At 47.1% G+C, this 13,379-nt stretch overlaps 14 non-coding genes across 14 annotated transcripts; all 14 read left to right on the top strand.

Moving 5' to 3' along the window:
- The first annotated feature begins 191 nt into the window (after window positions 1-191).
- Trnac-gca (transfer RNA cysteine (anticodon GCA)) lies at window positions 192-263 on the top strand. The gene has a single exon. It is a non-coding gene; the product is annotated as a tRNA-Cys (tRNA).
- Window positions 264-336: 73 nt separating this feature from the next.
- On the top strand, window positions 337-408 carry Trnac-gca (transfer RNA cysteine (anticodon GCA)). Its single transcript has one exon. It is a non-coding gene; the product is annotated as a tRNA-Cys (tRNA).
- Window positions 409-482: 74 nt separating this feature from the next.
- On the top strand, window positions 483-554 carry Trnac-gca (transfer RNA cysteine (anticodon GCA)). The gene has a single exon. It is a non-coding gene; the product is annotated as a tRNA-Cys (tRNA).
- A 73-nt stretch (window positions 555-627) lies between these two features.
- Window positions 628-699, top strand: Trnac-gca (transfer RNA cysteine (anticodon GCA)). Its single transcript has one exon. It is a non-coding gene; the product is annotated as a tRNA-Cys (tRNA).
- Window positions 700-774: 75 nt separating this feature from the next.
- Window positions 775-846, top strand: Trnac-gca (transfer RNA cysteine (anticodon GCA)). Its single transcript has one exon. It is a non-coding gene; the product is annotated as a tRNA-Cys (tRNA).
- A 74-nt stretch (window positions 847-920) lies between these two features.
- Trnac-gca (transfer RNA cysteine (anticodon GCA)) lies at window positions 921-992 on the top strand. The gene has a single exon. It is a non-coding gene; the product is annotated as a tRNA-Cys (tRNA).
- A 71-nt stretch (window positions 993-1,063) lies between these two features.
- Trnac-gca (transfer RNA cysteine (anticodon GCA)) lies at window positions 1,064-1,135 on the top strand. Its single transcript has one exon. It is a non-coding gene; the product is annotated as a tRNA-Cys (tRNA).
- A 5,530-nt stretch (window positions 1,136-6,665) lies between these two features.
- Window positions 6,666-6,738, top strand: Trnac-gca (transfer RNA cysteine (anticodon GCA)). The gene has a single exon. It is a non-coding gene; the product is annotated as a tRNA-Cys (tRNA).
- Window positions 6,739-6,810: 72 nt separating this feature from the next.
- Trnac-gca (transfer RNA cysteine (anticodon GCA)) lies at window positions 6,811-6,882 on the top strand. Its single transcript has one exon. It is a non-coding gene; the product is annotated as a tRNA-Cys (tRNA).
- Window positions 6,883-6,957: 75 nt separating this feature from the next.
- Window positions 6,958-7,029, top strand: Trnac-gca (transfer RNA cysteine (anticodon GCA)). Its single transcript has one exon. It is a non-coding gene; the product is annotated as a tRNA-Cys (tRNA).
- Window positions 7,030-7,103: 74 nt separating this feature from the next.
- On the top strand, window positions 7,104-7,175 carry Trnac-gca (transfer RNA cysteine (anticodon GCA)). Its single transcript has one exon. It is a non-coding gene; the product is annotated as a tRNA-Cys (tRNA).
- Window positions 7,176-7,248: 73 nt separating this feature from the next.
- Trnac-gca (transfer RNA cysteine (anticodon GCA)) lies at window positions 7,249-7,320 on the top strand. Its single transcript has one exon. It is a non-coding gene; the product is annotated as a tRNA-Cys (tRNA).
- A 73-nt stretch (window positions 7,321-7,393) lies between these two features.
- Trnac-gca (transfer RNA cysteine (anticodon GCA)) lies at window positions 7,394-7,465 on the top strand. The gene has a single exon. It is a non-coding gene; the product is annotated as a tRNA-Cys (tRNA).
- Window positions 7,466-13,118: 5,653 nt separating this feature from the next.
- On the top strand, window positions 13,119-13,190 carry Trnac-gca (transfer RNA cysteine (anticodon GCA)). The gene has a single exon. It is a non-coding gene; the product is annotated as a tRNA-Cys (tRNA).
- The last annotated feature ends 189 nt before the right edge of the window (window positions 13,191-13,379 follow it).

Genomic DNA, 13,379 nt, shown 5'->3' with positions numbered 1-13,379 from the left:
CATTGCCTTCAAATTTTTGTATAAAAAGAACCGTTACGAACCATTACGGAACATTTTTTTTCGTTCCGGAACAGAAACGGAACGGAACTTTTTGCGGTGGAACGAAACTAAAACCAAAACGAAAAACATTTCGTTCAGACACCCTGGTTATGACGCCCTTGACAACGACGCCCTGATCCTCTCAGGAGCGTGGGGGCATAGCTCAGTGGTAGAGCATTCGACTGCAGATCGAAAAGTCCCCGGTTCAAACCCGGGTGCCCCCTTGAACTACTGCTTTCATTTATTTTTTTAGTTATGACGCCATTGACAACGACGCCCTGATCCTCTCAGGAGCGTGGGGGCATAGCTCAGTGGTAGAGCATTCGACTGCAGATCGAAAAGTCCCCGGTTCAAACCCGGGTGCCCCCTTGAACTCCTTCTTTTATTAATTTTTTTTAGTTATGACGCCCTTGACAACGACGTCCTGATCCTCTCAGGAGCGTGGGGGCATAGCTCAGTGGTAGAGCATTCGACTGCAGATCGAAATGTCCCCGGTTCAAACCCGGGTGCCCCCTTGAACTCCTTCTTTTATTAATTTTTTTAGTTATGACGCCCTTGACAACGACGCCCTGATCCTCTCAGGAGCGTGGGGGCATAGCTCAGTGGTAGAGCATTCGACTGCAGATCGAAAAGTCCCCGGTTCAAACCCGGGTGCCCCCTTGAACTCCTTCTTTTATTAATTTTTTTTTAGTTATGACGCCCTTGACAACGACGTCCTGATCCTCTCAGGAGCGTGGGGGCATAGCTCAGTGGTAGAGCATTCGACTGCAGATCGAAATGTCCCCGGTTCAAACCCGGGTGCCCCCTTGAACTCCTTCTTTTGTTAATTTTTTTTAGTTATGACGCCCTTGACAACGACGCGCTGATCCGCTCAGGAGGGTGGGGGCATAGGTCAGTGGTAGAGCATTCGACTGCAGATCGAAATGTCCCCGGTTCAAACCCGGGTGCCCTCTTGAGCTCCTTTTATTAATTTTTTTTAGTTATGACGCCCTTGACAACGACGCCCTGATCCTCTCAGGAGCGTGGGGGCATAGTTCAGTGGTAGAGCATTCGACTGCAAATCGAAAAGTCCCCGGTTCAAACCCGGGTGCCCCCTTGAACTCCTTCTTTTATTAATTTTTTTTTGGTTATGACGCCCTTGACAACGACGCCCTGATCCTCTCAGGAGCGTGGGGGCATAGCTCAGTGGTGATTCCACTTCCGGCCACCGTGGTGAACGGTTGTGGGTGAAATGGGCTCCGTAGGAGCGGCATCAGCGGCCCACGCGGGCCGCGGTAACAGGCCTTTTTCTTCAGCCGACCAAGACTACCAAGTTATATTGCCTCAACTTCCAACAGGTCAGGTCATCAACAATACCATCTTCCTTCATGCGGATTTACGAGCGCGGCTATACCGCGTCGAGCGTTTTCGCGACGCATTGGATCATCTCGGTGCGCTCCCCGACGTTATCGCTTTGGGGGCGTATCAGATGAACCACGTTTGGGCTGTGACACTCAAGAACTCGGGAGCAATGAACAAAATGTTGGAAGCAGGCGACATTCAAGTCAAGGACCACCGGTGCATTATCGTGAACCCGAACGACCGTGGAATACGTATGAAGCTGCACTGGCTTCTTTACGGAGTCAGCGAGGAAGACATTTGTGCCGCCTTGGTGCCATACGGAAATGTTACTGAAGTAACGAGGGAAAGGTGGCGCGTACACGGCATCACAGACGGAGCGTCAACGACCCGACTTGTGGCCTTAAAACTGAAGGCTGGCGTCACCGTCGACGACATTCCTCACTAGCTACGTGTGGGGAGTGAACTCGCGCTTGTTGTAGTGCCGAACCGCCCACCGTTATGCCTCCGTTGCAACAGCACCGGGCACATTCGGCGTGACTGGCGTGTACCCCGTTGTTTGCAGTGCAGGCGCTTCGGCCACACTGACGAGGAATGCGTAAGGACCTACGCCAGCATAACGACTAAATCAAAAAATTACACCATCTCCCACTAAAGGGGACCATGAGGCGATGCGAAGCCGGAGCACTTGCACGATCGCGTTCCGTTGGCGTTCGTTGGGCATGCTACCGACCTCGCGTCGTGGAACGCGAAGAGGGACGCTACGCGCGTCGTATCTTCCATCTAGCCTGGCCGTTAATTCTCACAGGGCGAGCGGGGAACGCGGTCGACAGGCGGGCGAGAGGGGGGCAGCGTAGGAGAGGAGAGAGAAGGGGAGGGGATGCGCATGCGCTCGAGCTCATCGCGGCGTTGCGCAGGAGAGAATTTCGGCATGTCTAGCCCGCGTTTCAGAGGAATAGTGGAAAGGGGGAGGGGAGAGGGGTATGGGAGAAGGGGAGGAGAGAGGAAAATGGAGAGGGGATGGTGAGAGGGAAAGTGGAGAGGGGAAGGGGAGAGGTGAGTGGAGAGGAGGTGTGTGGAGAGGGTATGCGCATGCGCAGTAAGGGTGGTCACGCCGCACACCACCACCACCGGATTGAGCTCGGCCTTGAGATACTTCGCATCTAAAAAACGACACCGAGGCAGAGCTTATCATGGATGAAGCCGACGCTGAGGAAGCCGCTAGTAATGGGTGCAACCAGGCAGACCCGGAAAAGACAACCTCGGAAGTCACCCGGACAAATGCATGGAAAGGTGTCTTTGCTGAAAGCGACAGCAAGTCGCGAATAAGCCAAGAACCTTCCTAAGGCGAGACCCAGAAGACAGCAAAAGCCACAATAGACGAGGAAGCACTGACTCCGAAACCGTCAGCGGAAGAAAGCGCGATGGAAGTGACTGCCGGTTCTGCCAAGAGACCGTTCGAAGAAGCCGGCGACGAAACCCGCAAGGCTGCAGCAGGAAACGAAGACGAACCACCCCCCAAGGCGGTCACTACCAGACGTATGCGCTTTCTACCTAAGCCAAACATCCCTCCAGATCGAAAAAAGGAGGGTACGACGCCCTCGTAACACGAGGGACCGTTTCTACTTGCTTCAGTGTAGCCTCGAATGGGCACTTCGCAACATCTACCATGGCATCATGTTACGTGCGTACGCAGCGACAGCGGAACCTCTGGAAACTGCTGAATAAACCAAATCAAGGCCATCGCAGTACCGTATCGACAGTGCCCCGAACAATGCTCTCAAGGTAAGCTCCATGCGGTCCGCCTGATCAAGCTTTGCCATGTCTTTGAACCTTAAGAAGCCCCTTCGTGTAGGTACTATAAATGTTCGCGGTTTCGCAAGCAGGCGACGCCAATACCGAGTAAGCAGAATTTTCCAAGAAAATGATTTAGATATTGTTGCTCTGCAAGAAACAAAGGTGGAGGGCCAGGAGCAGACAAACCGCATGGTGCAGCCATTTAGATCGTTCTATAACGTATGTGTTTGTCATGCTGTTGGCACTTCAGGAGGCTGTGCGCTGTTCATTCGAAACAGTATAGGTATCGTGGAAGAACAAGTTACTGTATGTTCAGCTGGTCGTTTTGTCGTACTTGATTTTTCGTTCTCTGGTTTCAAGTGGCGTGTATTTTGTGTGTATGCCCCAAATGATGAAGGTAACCGCAAAGTCTTCTTTGAACAGTTGGAAGGATTTTTAAAATGCGAACGATATGTAATTATGATGGGTGATTTTAATTGCGTTTGTAGGCCAGAAGACCGCGCAAAAAGGCAGCAGCGTAAAGATATTAGCGCACAGCTACTAGCTGAACGTGTGAACCAATACGAATTGGAGGATGTCGGTTATCTGTTTTCGACAGGAAGAACACCAGCCTACACACACTATCAAAGTGAAAGTCATGCTCGCTTAGATCGAGCTTACATCCCATTACAGTTTGTACCGCTATGCCAGAGTTACGATGTTAAACACATGTCATTCTCTGATCATAGCCTTGTCATGTTTAATTTAGGAGAAAAAAAAGGCAGGAATCAAAATTTAATTGGGAACTGTGGAAATTTAATGCAAAACTTCTTCTCAATGAAGGCTTTGTGAGCGATATAACAGAAATGATTATATCTTTCAGTCCGGGGCCGGGGGAAGACCCTATTAGATCCTGGGAAATGTTTAAAACTGACGTTAAGATGAAAGCGATAGAAAGGACTACTGCGATAAGACGGGAAGAAAAACAACAAGAAAGTGGATTGAAGTGCCAACTAGAATTCCTCACGAGTACAGAGCGTGAGAATTCAGGATTTCTTATGAAGCAGATTAAAGAAATTAAAACTAGACTTGAACTTATCGATGAAGAACGATACAAAGGAGCTATGATACGAGCCCGAGCGGAACGATTATGGAACGGGGAAACGCCTACAAAGCGGGCACTGAGTGATGAAAAAAGATACGCGAGAAGAAATGACGTACAAGAAATAATATATAAAAATAAAACAACTTCGGAGCCTACCTTGATAGAGCGAGCGTTTGTCGATCATTATCGCGAACTACTGGGAAACAAGAAAAAGCTAACAGAAGGCTTTGAGAGCGACTTTCGCAAACTTATGCCAATCTTAGAAGATGACGTCAAAGCGAACCTCGAATTTCCAATTACGGTGCGAGAAATAGAAGAAGCAATTGATGCGCTTAGTGTAGGAAAAGCCCCCGGGCCTGACGGCTTAGGCGCAGCCTTCTATAAAGCCTTCAAATATGAGCTAAGCGAACTATTGCAAAAAGTTTTCAAGGAAATGTATGCAACAAAGCGAATGCCACCCTCTTTCAGAACAGCCCATATTGCATGAATTCCAAAGTGCGAAGACTCGGTTAAACTGTTGTCAGTAAAATCTTATAGACCAATAAGCCTTACAAACTGTGACTACAAAATATTTATGAAAGTGTTAGCGAAAAGGCTACAAAGTGTCATAACGCGACTAGTAGGGCCACATCAAACATGTGGAATAAGGGGTCGGACAATATTCACAAACACACATGTAGCTCGTTCTGTGCTGGAATGCTGTGATGCTTTCTCGAGTCGGGCCGCAATGCTGCAACTTGACTTGGAGAAAGCGCTTGACAATGTCTCCCACGAGATTCTCTTTTCCATAATAGTATATGCAAATGTAGGCAAGGTTATATTAGATGGAGTAAAGATGGCATATTCAGAGTGTACCACACGTATTATAGTAAACAAACATTTAAGTGAAACCATCCAAGTTCTTTCCAGTATCAGTCAAGGATGTCCGCTTTTATCATTGCTCTTTGACATTTATATAGAACCCTTCTGCTTAAGAATAATTAGTAACCAGAATATTCGTGGATTTAAGCTTGACACAATGGAAATAAAAGTGCTTACATATGCCGACGACATTGCTGTTTTTTGTCACGACCAGGAAAGCATAAAGGAAGTAGTTAAATTGACGGAAGCTTATTGCAAGGTAACTGGTTGTAAAATAAACTGGGATAAAACCGTAGGCTTTTGGCACGGCGAGTGGCACGAAAAGCCAGAAAAATTCGCCGGTGTATAATGGACAGCAATGCCTTCGATATACTTAGGTGTACCGCTTCAATGTTACGATGACACAGACCAACTTTGGAAAGCAGAAACAGAAAGAGTGAAGGATAAGATACAAGGATGGCAGGGCAAAAAGCTGTCTATGTTTGCTCGCGCAACTACTTGCAATGTATTTTTAATCGCAAAGTTGTGGTATGTGATGCAAGTTTTGTTCATGTCACGTGGAAACGTACAAAAGCTTCACAGACTTTTCGCAACGTTTATTTGGGGAAGCACTTGGGAAAGAACCCGTCGAACTAACTTGTTTCTGTCTGTGAAAAGGGGTGGACTGAGTTTGTCACACCTATTCTTGAAACAAATTGTCACGTTTTATGTTCTTAGGGGATCAGAGCGACCCGTTTCTCCGCACAGTAATACAAACTCGACTACAAAAAGCACTACCGCAATTCATTGCATCAACCAGCAAGACGACAATACAAGGTGTCAATGGTTATTGGCGTGAAGTTGTTGTTGCTTTTCGCATACTAAGTGTTCGTTTTTCTATGGAATACTTGAGTACCGTAAGAAGGAAGCAACTATACAGAGATTTATTGGACAAAATGTTACCTGTGCCGTTGTACCGAACCATATACCCTGGAGGCTGCGGAAACGATGTACTAAGAAGCGTTAAAAGAATGCCAATTAGACCACACGTTAAATACTCTTTCTTCAAGCTCCACACTAACACCCTCCCTGTTAAGACGTGGCTACAGGACAAAGGAATTCCTGTGCCATAGACAGTAAACTGCATATTATGTAATAAACCTGAAACAATAGAACACGTATTTATCGACTGCTGGGATTCCGTATTTCATTGGGACATCCTCCAGCGAACTATTAAAAAAGAGCTCCCTATCACATCCCATGGGATTCGATTTTTACCAGTTAATGACCATTCAGGTGTACCGTACGACATGATAATCGTCCTCAGCCTCCATAGTATATGGAAAACTACCATGGCAGTGAGACATTCTGACGTCAACCAGGAGACAGTAAGGGAAAATTTTATTGAACATGTTGTGTATGTACGAGAAATTTATAGGGCCCAACCAGAAACCCCTGAGTGGGTTGGAATCTTTGATGAATTGATTCGTATCAAAAAGTTTTGATTTCTGTGAACTGTACTACATTGCGCTGTTTGATTTCTGAATTCAGGCAATAAAGAAAAAAAAAGGGCATAGCTCAGTGGTAGAGCATTCGACTGCAGATCGAAATGTCCCCGGTTCAAACCCGGGTGCCCCTTTGAACTCCTTCTTTTATTAATTTTTTTTAGTTATGACGCCCTTACAACGACGCCCTGATCCTCTCAGGAGCGTGGGGGCATAGCTCAGTGGTAGAGCATTCAACTGCAGATCGAAAAGTCCCCGGTTCAAACCCGGGTGCCCCCTTGAACTCCTTCTTTTATTAATTTTTTTTTAGTTATGACGCCCTTGACAACGACGCCCTGATCCTCTCAGGAGCGTGGGGGCATAGCTCAGTGGTAGAGCATTCGACTGCAGATCGAAATGTCCCCGGTTCAAACCCGGGTGCCCCCTTGAACTCCTTCTTTTATTAATTTTTTTTAGTTATGACGCCCTTGACAACGACGCCCTGATCCTCTCAGGAGCGTGGGGGCATAGCTCAGTGGTAGAGCATTCGACTGCAGATCGAAAAGTCCCCGGTTCAAACCCGGGTGCCCCCTTGAACTCCTTCTTTTATCAATTTTTTTTGTTATGATGCCCTTGACAACGACGCCCTGATCCTCTCAGGAGCGTGGGGGCATAGCTCAGTGGTAGAGCATTCGACTGCAGATCGAAAAGTCCCCGGTTCAAACCCGGGTGCCCCCTTGAACTCCTTCTTTTATCAATTTTTTTTGTTATGATGCCCTTGACAACGACGCCCTGATCCTCTCAGGAGCGTGGGGGCATAGCTCAGTGGTAGAGCATTCGACTGCAGATCGAAAAGTCCCTGGTTCAAACCCGGGTGCCCCCTTGAACTACTTCTTTCATTTATTTTTTTAGTTATGACGCCCTTGACAATGACGCCCTGATCCTGTCAGGAGCGTGGGGACGTATCGAGGTCTGCGACTCCTAGTGCTGTCGTGAAGAGATCTCGGGAGAATAATTGCGACGCGAATGATGCTTTTGAAGACGCCACGGGCGGCGAACCACCGGCGAAGACAGCGACGACGCGAAGACTTCGTTATCGACCACGGCCGAACATCTCTGTCGAGGCCGAACGGAGTGCGGCGGATGAGACGCCGCCGCACGTGATGTTCTGCTCAAGTAGACGCTGACTGCTTTGTTGTTTTGTAAGGTAAGCGTCTTGCTCACGGCCTCCCTTTTTTTTTATTCAGCCATGAATTTTAATAAGACGCTTCGTGTCGCTACTATAAAATTTAGAGGGCTAGCTGCAAAAAGAAAACAGAATCAGTTGTACCGATTAGTCAGTGAATATGAACTAGATTTAATAGCGGTTCAAGCAACTAAGGTTGCTGGTAAAGCGGAGGCCGAGAGCATGGTGCGCCCGTTTCTAGCTCCGTATCATGCTTTAGTTAATCATGCAGTTGGCACATCGGCTGGGTGCGTGTTATTTGTACGGCAGGAACTAAACGTTAAACAACAGGCAGTGACCACCAGTGTGCCTGGACGGATCGTGGTATGTGATTTTGTGTTAGCGTCGCTCCCACTGGTGCAGAAGATAGGCGCGAATTTTTCGAACAAGTTAGGGAACATTGTGTTAGTGAAATGAAGTGATACTATTAGGGGACTTTAATTGTGTATTGTCGGCACAAGATAAATCAAGTAAACGGCCCTTCGGAGACGCTAGTACGGCCGTTCTCAGTGAGATATTGGAGCTGAGCAACTTGGTAGACGTTGCTGATTGTCTTGGTGGTGGGCGAAAACCCCGTTTCACTCATTTCCAGGGGAGCAGCCAGGCCCCCTTGAATAGAGCCTATGTTGGGCCCGAGCTCATACCTCTGTGTCAAGAGTATCGTGTGGAGTGCGTGTCATTTAGCGATCACTGCTTAATCAGTTTCTTCATTATTGGCCGCAAAGGAAAGAAGTTTGACTGACACCAATGGAAATTTAATTCTAAATTGTTAAATGACGACATCTTTTCTGCGGAGGTCGAAAACAGCTTTGAAAAAATGAAAAGGGATAGACAAAAAAGGTGGGGAGAAAAGTGGGAATTGTTTAAACGAGAAATTAAATTGAAAGAATTGGAGCGTTCGACCGCCATAAATCGAAAGGCAAGAGAAGAAGAATCGCTTCTCAAGGCTAATTTGCAAAAAAATGTTAATCGAAGAGAATGAAAGACCAGGCGTGTTTGCGGAAGACATCCATGTAGTGAAAGGAAAGCTGGAGCAGTTTGACATACGCAGATATCGTGGTGCACTTGTGCGGGGAAGAATGGAACGCATGATGTCTGGTGAAACGCCGACAAAGAGAGCACTTGGCGTAGAAAAGTGGCATGCGCGACGCAATCAGATTACAGAAATCAAAATGCAGGGTGAAGTCACTGAAGACGCCGATCAAATCGGGAGGGCCTTCTATGAACACTATCATGGATTGCTCGCTATTTCTACTGTTGCAATTGCGCGATATGAAAAAAGAGTTTTTGCCCATGATGCCGAGTGTTAGCGATGAAACTAAGGCAGTCTTAGAGCATCAAATCTCCGTAGAAGAGGTTAAGTGCTCAATAGAAAAAATGAAGGCTGGGAAATCGCCTGGGCCGGATGGATTAATGGCAGAGTTTTACAAAACATTTAATCATGCTATTGCGCCAGTTTTAGCGGAAGTGTACAATGAAGCTTTTGACCTTAACTGCTTGCCACCGTCATTTTCAAGATCGCACACTATTCTAATTCCAAAAATTGGGGGACCCTTATGCCTCGCCTTTAAAGGGGCCCTGCAACACCTTTCTTAGTTATATTGGAATAGTCTCATTATTGACGTATGACTCTTCACGAGTCATATGCCGCAAAAATTTTTCGAATCCGTCAAGTCTAAGTGGTGTTACCAAATTATAGAGATCACGTTCCGCAGCTTTCTCCCACAACTCAACGCCGCGAGCGCGCGGAAAGCTAGGCAGCGAGTCGAGGGAGGCAGCGCAGAGGAGCGAGGCTCCGCCCAAAAGACGCCGGCGGAGTTTTTTTCTTCATTTTTTTTCTCTCTGACGTCTGGGCGCAACCACGTGGTCTGTGCCGCCACTTCCGGTCGGCTTGCGTCGTTCTCGTCGAGCGGAGCTGGCGGAGCCGATCGCACTGTGTATCACGCGTGCTTGAAAACTGCGCGTCGGTTTGGTAATGTTGGGTGTGCACCTCGAACGCCGTAGTGTTTTCATCGCTCTGCCAACCATGGAAGCAAACCTGCGCGCTCGTTTGGAACGAATGACAGCTGAGATCGGTTTCGGCCCATACTCCGATACACCGCCTCGTAAGACGGCACTGGCAGACGACCCCGAAGCGCCGCCATTACCGGACGCCAGCATTGTTATCGGAGACGCGCTGCGCCCGTGCCTCGGTCGGTCGTGAGAACGTGCCGACGATGCAGTTCTCAGCTGACGAGGCAACACTCGAACGGCTGCTACTCTCAACGGCAACCGGCGATGGTCAAAAGCACAGAAATATTCACGTTTTCGGCACTGCGCATGGCGAAGAAAACGGAACCACCACGCAACTACGAGCAGAGGAGCTGTCGGTGAGACCGAAAGTGCTAATATTAATGTTTGTTCAGTGTTTTTAACGCGATAACAGAATATAAACATACATATTATTTACTTATTGAACTCAATATTAACAACGAAAGTAATAATGAGGCTGTTATCGTGATTATAACATCAGCCAATGGTGGAACTGCCGACAATCGCGTCATATTTTGCGGACTAATAAATCATTTGTCGAGAGAAGAGGGAGCGATTTTCAGCTGAATTTGAGAATTTATTGTAATTCCAGGCCGTGCGCATCGCTGTAATATTTGGCTCGCGTGTTCTCGGGAGCCTCGACTACCGATCGGCAGCGCTTTTTGAGCATGCTCGAAAAGTGTGCAGGGCCCCTTAAGAGTTGAACGCAATAGCGAAATCCGGCCCCTGGTGCGCACTTCAACCACTAAGTGCATACTTATTAATGTGTATTGTTACACACACACGCACACAGACACACACACGCGCGCGCGAGAATGGTACATACAGGTTTTTGATCTAAAGCAAGAGTCGCATGGCCTCCAAGATGCACGCCGCGCGCTTGCCATCTCGGAGGCCATGAAGAGTCTCACAATGCCTCACAGATGGCAGCACATTATCTAGCGTTTGCTGTTTGCTTGATCAACGCCTCCTCTGGAAAGGCGGCATTGGCTTGATATGTTTTCCGCTAGATGGACATAGTTGTCTATTTCCTTTCTCGATTTTTCACTCACGGATGATTTTTCGCTCACAACCAACGGTCCCGACACCGACGACGGAATTTCTGCGACACGAGCTCTCTAACGCTATCGCGTTAAAATCAGAAGACCCGATGGTCCTCCGCAGAGTGACAGCATACCGCCCTATATGTTTAACAAACTGTGAGTATAAAATTTTTATGAGAATTCTTGCGAAACGTCTCCAAACTGTCTATAAAGAATTAGTAGGGCGGCATCAAACATGTGACATTACAGGTCGGTCGATTTTCACAAATATACATACAGCACGCAGTATACTAGAGTGCTGCGACTTAATGGGAACCGCGGTGGCAATGCTGCAAATAGAGTTAGAAAAGGCCTTTGACAAAGTCCCTCATGAAATACTTCGCTGTCTTCTAGATTATGTCAATGTAGGAAAAGTAGAGGCGGAATGGCTATGGCGTAGCTGGATTACTCAAGACAACTGATTGTCAATAAGGTTTCCGGTGTGCCCATCAGTGTGCAGAGATCTGGGCGTCAGGGGTGCCCTTATCTCCGCTGTTTTGTTTATACATTGAACCATTTTGTCTCAGCGTTATAAACAGTGAATGTATACGTGGATTTAAACTGCATGAGGTCGAAGTGCGGCTTCTCGCCTATGCAGATGACATTGCCATTCTTTGCACTGACTATGAGGGCATTACACATGCGGTACAATTCGGTTAAGCAATACTGTTCTGCAGCCGGATGTACGGTGAATTGGGGAAAGGGCATAGATTTCTGGCATGGTGGATGGCCCGGGAACCCTGAACTTTTTGCTAATATCCCTTTCATTAACAACCCGTGAAATATCTCGGGGCGCCGTTACATCACTACAAGGACAGTGATCCATACTGGCAGGTACAGGCTGCTGAGTTGCGTGATAGGACGAACAACTGGAATGGATGGAAATGGTCAATATTTTCTAGAGCAACTGTCTGTAACTTATTTTTGGTCAGTAAGGTTTGGTATGTACTTCAGGTTCTTCACTGTTCGAGAATTAAAATCCAAAAATTTCACCGTGTTCTTGCAGTGTTCGTGTGGGGGTCAACATGGGAAAGGACAAGTCGGACTAATTTGTTCTTGCGAGTTAGAAATGGGGGGCTGAAATTGACACACCTCTTTTTGCACTAGATTGTCAATCGCTTTCTGTTCTTACGCTGTACAGGACCCTTGTCTGTGCGCTGTGTGCCAGCTTCGCTTGTGGAAACGGTTGCCGAACATTGTTGTATACAGGGGCGTAGCCAAGGGGGGGGGTTCAACCCCCCCCCCGAAAATTTTTCAATTTTCCTTGCGTATATATACACACACACATGCAAACGCACGCACGAACATACATAAAGTATGAATGACCCCCCCCCCCCCGAAAAAAATTATGGCTACGCCCCTGGTTGTATCTGCGAATTATTTGCCTGGAAGCTTACATGAATTTCTAAAAGTAGTTTTAGCCAGTAACTTTTTGTCCGCTCGCTTTTCGCTCGATTACCTATCCACTGTGGCACGGAAGAAACTGTATAAAGACCTTTGTGACGTTGTACTACCTCTACCGCTGTATAGAACCATGTACGCTGGGGGTCGATGGAGAAATGTACTAAAAAGGGTCAAAAGAATGATGGTACCTGCAGGAATGAAAACATTCTTCTTTCAACTACATTCAGGTACACTTCCAGTCTAACCCTGGCTGGAGGAAAAGGGCATGTTTGTGCCATGGGGAACCGATTGCTTAATATGCAGAAAAGTAGAAACGATAGATCATATGCTCCTCGACTGCTGGGACGCCGTGTTTTTATGGGACGTACTGCAGCGTACCATCAAAAAAGATTTCCCCTTAGATCCCCTGGAATTCGGTATCTCTCTGTCGAAAGTGATGACGGGACACCGTGTGATCTAGTTGATTACACTCCACAGCATATGGAAGTGCAGGATGGCCATACGGCACGCTGATGTGGACGCCCGTCCGGCGCGTCAATACTTCAAAGAAAGCGTAACCCGTTTTGTTGAAGAACAAAACCTTCTTGAAGATGTCCCCGATTGGTTAGATCGTGTAGAAATTCTTTTACAAATGAAGAAGGTTTAGAGCGTCCTCACTAGTCCCAGTATGGCCCTTCCCTTTTTTCGTGTAGATCCCTCTCCCTTTTTACGCAACCAATGTTTGTATTGCAAATAGCGTTTCCTCTTGTCTTTGTTTGTTACATGTCAAAAGCAGGCAATAAAGAAAAAATAAAGGGGGCATAGCTCAGTGGTAGAGCATTCGACTGCAGATCGAAAAGTCCTCAGTTCAAACCCGGGTGCCCCCTTTAACTCCTTTTATTTATTTTTTAAATTCGAAGCATTTCTTAGCGAATTTCTGCGACTTTGAGCGTATCTATCTAGCCGCCTACGACTTTGTGCTCTCCTGACCGTTTCGTTAATCGGATGTATACCGAAATTGGTGTGGCATAACGTGACCTTATTACGAACATAAATGACAGGTCATAACATGAAAA

Source organism: Rhipicephalus sanguineus, chromosome 1 (genome assembly GCF_013339695.2).
Source record: "Rhipicephalus sanguineus isolate Rsan-2018 chromosome 1, BIME_Rsan_1.4, whole genome shotgun sequence".
Taxonomy (NCBI): domain Eukaryota; kingdom Metazoa; phylum Arthropoda; class Arachnida; order Ixodida; family Ixodidae; genus Rhipicephalus; species Rhipicephalus sanguineus.
The sequence above is the reverse complement of the archived record's forward strand: the minus strand, read 5'-3'. Positions and strand labels throughout refer to the sequence as shown.